The following is a 5,641-nucleotide window of genomic DNA, read 5'->3' as shown; positions in this document are numbered from 1 at the left end:
ATCGTGCCACTGCACTCCAGCCTGGCAACAGAGTGGGACTCCTTCTCAAAAAAAAAAAAAAAAAGTGTTTTGAATAGAGATGGGGCATCTCACTATGTTGCTGAGGCTGGTCTCAAACTCCTGGTCTCAATCAACTCTCCCCATTCAGCCTCCCAAAGTGTTGGGATTACAGGCATGAGCCACCAACCAACCCCTCCAGCTACCTAGAGATTTTGTATGATCGAATTTCTTGCTTCCCACCCCCATGTTTAGAGCAATTTTCCCCATCTAGAGATTAGATAAATGTTTATTTCATTTAGTTTTCTACATATTATTTGATATTTTTATTTTACTTTTTAATGTACATGGAGGTTGGGTAATGTTTAAATAGACCTTTTCCTAATAGTTAGCTAGCCAATTATCCTAGTAGGGTTTGTTGAACAAACCAAGGAGTAACTTTTGCTTTCTTTTTTTTTTTTAATTTTTTGAGATGAAGTCTCATTCTATTGCCCAAGCTGGAGTGCAGTGGCACAATCTCAGCTCACTGCAACCTCCACCTCCTGGGTTCCAGTGATTCTCCTGCCTCAGCCTCCCGAGTAGCTGGAACTACGCCATGTTTCACCATGCCCAGCTAATTTTTGTATTTTTAGTAGAGACAGGGTTTCACTATGTTGGCCAGGCTGGTCTTGAACTCCTGACATAGTGATCTGCCCGCCTTGGCCTCCCAAAGTGCTGGGATTACAGCCATGAGCCACCGCGCCTGGCCAAGGAGTATCTTTTTCAAAACACTTGCCAATGTGGTGAGTTTCTCTCTTCCATTACCTAATAGCACTGAGCCCTTACAATTCCTTCTTTCAGCATATTTCTGTGACTCTACCAATAGTACCAGAAGTCTCATTTGGACTCCATGCAATTTACTCACTTTATACATTGAGATTCATAAGCAAAGACATTCAAAAGCTCCCTCTTAACCAGGCACAGTGGCACATGCCTGTATTCTCAGCTTCTTAAGAGGCTGAGGTGCTTGAGTCCAGGAGTTTGAGGCTACAATAAGCTATGAGCTATGATCGTGTCACCACACTCCAGCCTGGAAAACAGAATGAGATCTCATCTCTTAAAACACACACACACACACACACACACACACACACACACACACAAAATCTCTATTTACTCCTAAGAACTATACCTGACATTCACGTGACTCAAATGATAATGGGGTTACATCTTTGGGAGCAAGATGACCTACATCTACGTAGATGTAGACAACTAGATCAAAAAATACAATTTGTCCCACAATTTTGATTTATTCCTAAAATACACCCTTTATTATAATAAAATATTGTTGTTGTTGATAAACTTTTTTGAGATAGGATCTCACTCTCTCACCCAGGCTGGAGTGCAGTGGCATGATCACAGTTCTCAGCAGCCTTGAATTCCTGTGCTCAAGTGATCTTCCCACCTCAGCCTCCCAAATAGCTGGGACGACAGGTGCATGCCACCATGCCTGGCTAATTTTTTAGTGTTTTGTAGAGACAGGGCCTCACTATGTTGCCTAGGCTGGTCTCAAACTCCTGGGCTCAAGTGAACCTCCCACCTTGGCCTCTCAAAGTGCTAGGATTACAGGCATGAGCCACTGTACCTGGCCTATATATTATTTATGGATAAATGCATATGTAGGACAAGTATACAACCTTGCTTGGGGAGTACCTAAACTTTAGGTAGGGATAATTTTTTTTTTGAGACGAAGTTTTGCTCTTGTTGACCAGGCTGGCTCGATGTCAGCTCACTGCAGCCTCTGTCTCCCAGGCTCAAGAGATTCTCCTGCCTCAGCCTCCCAAGTAGCTAGGATTGCAGGTGCCCACCACCATGCCTGGCTAATTTTTTTTTTTTTTTTTTTTTTTTTTTTTTTTTCCAGACTGAGTCTCACTCTGTCCCTCAGGCTGAAGTGCAGTGGTGTGATCTCGGCTCACTGCAACCTCCGCCTCCGTGGTTCAAGCAATTCTCCTGCCTCAGCCTCCTGAGCAGCTGAGATCATAGGCACGCATCACCACACCAGACTAATTTTTGTATTTTTAGGAGAGACGTGATTTCACCAGGTTGGTCAGGCTTGTCTCAAACTCCTGACCTCGTGATCTGTCCGCCTCGGCCTCCCAAAGTGCTGGGATTACAGACGTGAGCCACCATGCCTAGCTTAGTAGTGATAACTTCTAAGGGAGTGGAGAATAGGATTGAGAAAATGTGCCAAGGGGACTTCAAATGTATTATATTTCTTGAAAAACTCTGAAGCCCATATGACAAAATATAAAGATTTGTCAAATCTAAGCAGTGATGAAATCGTTTATTCTCTGCAGTTTTCTGTATGTTTGAAACATTTCAAAAGTTCAAAACATTAAAAAAATCAACACACCTAGATGATTGATAGAACGTGGGTGTGAAGTCAAGAAAGGAGTCAAAGATGACTCAGGTTTTATGTCTGGTGCTGACGTTAGTGACAGAAAAAGAGAAGCTATGGAAAATGGCTTTGTGGAAGATGATGAGTTATATTTCAGACAAGTGAAGCTGAAGGAAACAGCAGAACATCCCTCTGGAAATGTCCATGAGGCTGTGTGAAGCTGCGGGGCGGGAGACAAAACAGGCCTGCAAAGAGGGAGTGGCAAAGCAGGACATTAGCCCTGAGCCCCACCCTTTCACCTCTTCACAGGGGCCAGCCCCTTTAGCATTAAAGAGTATTTCATTAATCGATCCAAGAAGGGCCGGATGCAGTGGCTCATGCCCATAATCTCAGCAATTTGGGAGGCCGACGCGGGCAGATCACTTGAGGTCAGGAGTGAAAGCCCATCTCTACTAGAAATACAAAAAACCAAAAAATTAGCTGGGGATGATGGTGCACACCTGTAATTGGGAGGCAGGAGAATCGCTTGAACCCAGGAGGCCAGGTGAGACTCCGTCTCAAAAGATTTCCAGGGAGGAGGAACAATTAAGTCAGGTAGTCAGAACCAAGGAAAGATTACTGAGTATGGTGATGACTTTCACATGAGAAGATTTTTGTTGTTTGGAGACAAGATCTCACTCTGTCACCAAGGCCAAAGTGCATGCCTCCCTTATAGCTCACTGCAGCCTGAAGCTCTTGGGCTCAAAGGATCCTCCCACCCCAACCTCCTGAATAGCTGGGACAACAAGTGCACACTGCCACGCCCAGCTAATTTTTTCCATTTTTATAATTTTTTAAAAATTGTTTTTGAAAGACAAATGGTTTTGCTATGTTGCCAGGACTGGTCTCTAATTCCTGGGCTCAAGAAATCCTCCAACCTCAGCCTTCCAAAGTGCTTGGATTACAGGCATGACCTAATGCATCTGGCCTCAGATGAGAAGATTTTTGTCAAGCAGTTATGAGAGGCCAAGTGGCAGGCGGCGAAGGAGCAAGTGAGTAGCAAAAGGAGGGGAAGCAGTGGTAGGCTTTTCATTTTACAAGACGGACAATGAAAGGGAAGGGAGCTACTATACAGTATGTATGAATAAATACACAGGTAATAAGAGTATAAAAACTAGCAATAAGAAGTAGAGACACCGACTTCATATGTGTATGTACATGCATATATGTGTATACACAAACACATATGCATACACATTTGTACACATGCATGTTTATTTAGGAATATGTACATGAAATGTATATTTAGGCCGGGTGCTGTGGCTCACACCTGTATTCCCAACACCTTAGGAGGTTGAAGCAGGCAGATCACTTCAGCCCAGAAGTTCAAGACCAGCCTGCACAACATGGTGAAACTCTGTCACTGCAAAAAGTAAAATAAAATAGCTGGCCGTGGTGGTGTGCACCTGTAGTCCCAGCTACTCGGGAGGCTGTGGGAGGATGGCTTGAGTTTGGGAGGTTGAGGCTGCAGCGAGCTGAGATCATCTCACTGCGCTCCAGCCTGGGCAACAGAGTGAGACTCTGTCTCAAAAAAAATGTATAATGGAACATATTTTATTCATTGACAAACACTAATTAATAAACTTCAAATTTTGTCACAGTGAGCAAATACATATATGTGCAAATATGATGTATACTTAATGATATATACATTATGTCTGTGTACAATTTTTTGTGTTGTTTTGAGATGGAGTCTCTCTCTGTTGCCCAGGCTGGAGCGCAGTGGTGCGATCTCTACTAGAAATACAAAAAACCAAAAAATTAGCTGGGGATGATGGTGCACACCTGTAATCGGGAGGCCGAGGCAGGAGAATCGCTTGAACCCAGGAGGCCAGGTGAGACTCCATCTCAAAAGATTTCCAGGGAGGAGGAACAGGTTGCTCACTGCAACCTCCAACTCCTGGGTTCAAGCAATTCTCTGCCTCAGCCTCCCAAGTAGCTGGGATTACAGGCACCTGCCACAATGCCCAGCTAATTTTTGTATTTTTACTAGAAGACAGGGCTTCACCATCTTGGCCAGGCTAGTCTTGAACTCCTTACCTTGTGATCCACCCGCCTTAGCCCCACGAAGTGCTGGGATTACAGGCTTGAGCCACCATGCCCGGCCCTGTGTATACTTTTACCTTGTGTGAAGAGGGTACCAGGAAAGAGCTAAGCATTCAGGATGATTTAGATGGGTACCCATTCAAGAGTGCAGAAAAAGAAAATCTCAGAAAGCTTCTCACCCATCCTATGTCTTTTTATTATGTACTTTCTTAATATTATGAAAATCGTCAATGAAAATGTTATATAATCTAACCATTCAACAAATATTTACTGAGTGCCTATTATATGGCAAGCACTGTTGTAGGTCTTGTGGATATGTAGTGGTGGACAAAACACACAAAAAAGCTCTGCACACAGAGCTTATAATTTATGGGGGAGAGGCAAATACTAAACAATATATATAGTTAGTAAATGCTATGGGGAGAAAACAAAACGGGGAAGAGAGAAAAATAGGTAGTGTGAGGGGTGATAGGTAGTGTGAGGGGTGGGCTGCAATGTTACACAGGCTATAAAGGGAAGGGCTGACTGAGAAGGTGGCATCTGAGCAAAGGCTGGAAGGAGGGGAGAAAGAGAACCACTCTTCTGTCTGGGGTAACAGCATTCCAGAGGAGACAGCAAGTGCAAATGCCTTGGGGCTGGAGCATGCCTGGCGTGTTTGAGAAAGACCAAGGAAGCTGGTATGCCTGATGTGAGTGAGCGAGGGGAGAATAGAGGGAAGAGAGGAGAGGTCACCAGAGGAGAGGGTGTGGAAACATTGTAAGGATTTTGACTTTTGCGGAGTGAAATGAGGAGCCAGAGGAGAGTTTTGAGCAGACTGCTATGATCTGACTTCCATTTAAACAGGATCACTCTGGCTGCTGTGTTGTAAACACTGAAGGGGCCAGTGGAGTTGTCATTAACTGAGATGTGTAAGCCTCTGAAAGGTCTTTTGGGGGAAGATGAGTAGCTTTGTTTTGTACATACTAAATATATATATATATATAGAGAGAGAGAGAGAGAGAGTAATATATATATATAGTAATATATATATATTTAGTGTGTGCATATATATTATATAATATATAATATATATCATATACATTACATATTTAGTATATAAAATATATTATATATAATAATATAATATATAATTTATTTATATATTATATATTTTAATATATAATATATTATAATATATATATT

Source organism: Cebus imitator, unplaced genomic scaffold (genome assembly GCF_001604975.1).
Source record: "Cebus imitator isolate Cc_AM_T3 unplaced genomic scaffold, Cebus_imitator-1.0 Scaffold445, whole genome shotgun sequence".
In the NCBI taxonomy this organism is placed as follows: Eukaryota; Metazoa; Chordata; class Mammalia; order Primates; family Cebidae; genus Cebus; species Cebus imitator.
Note: the sequence above shows the minus strand (reverse complement) of the source record.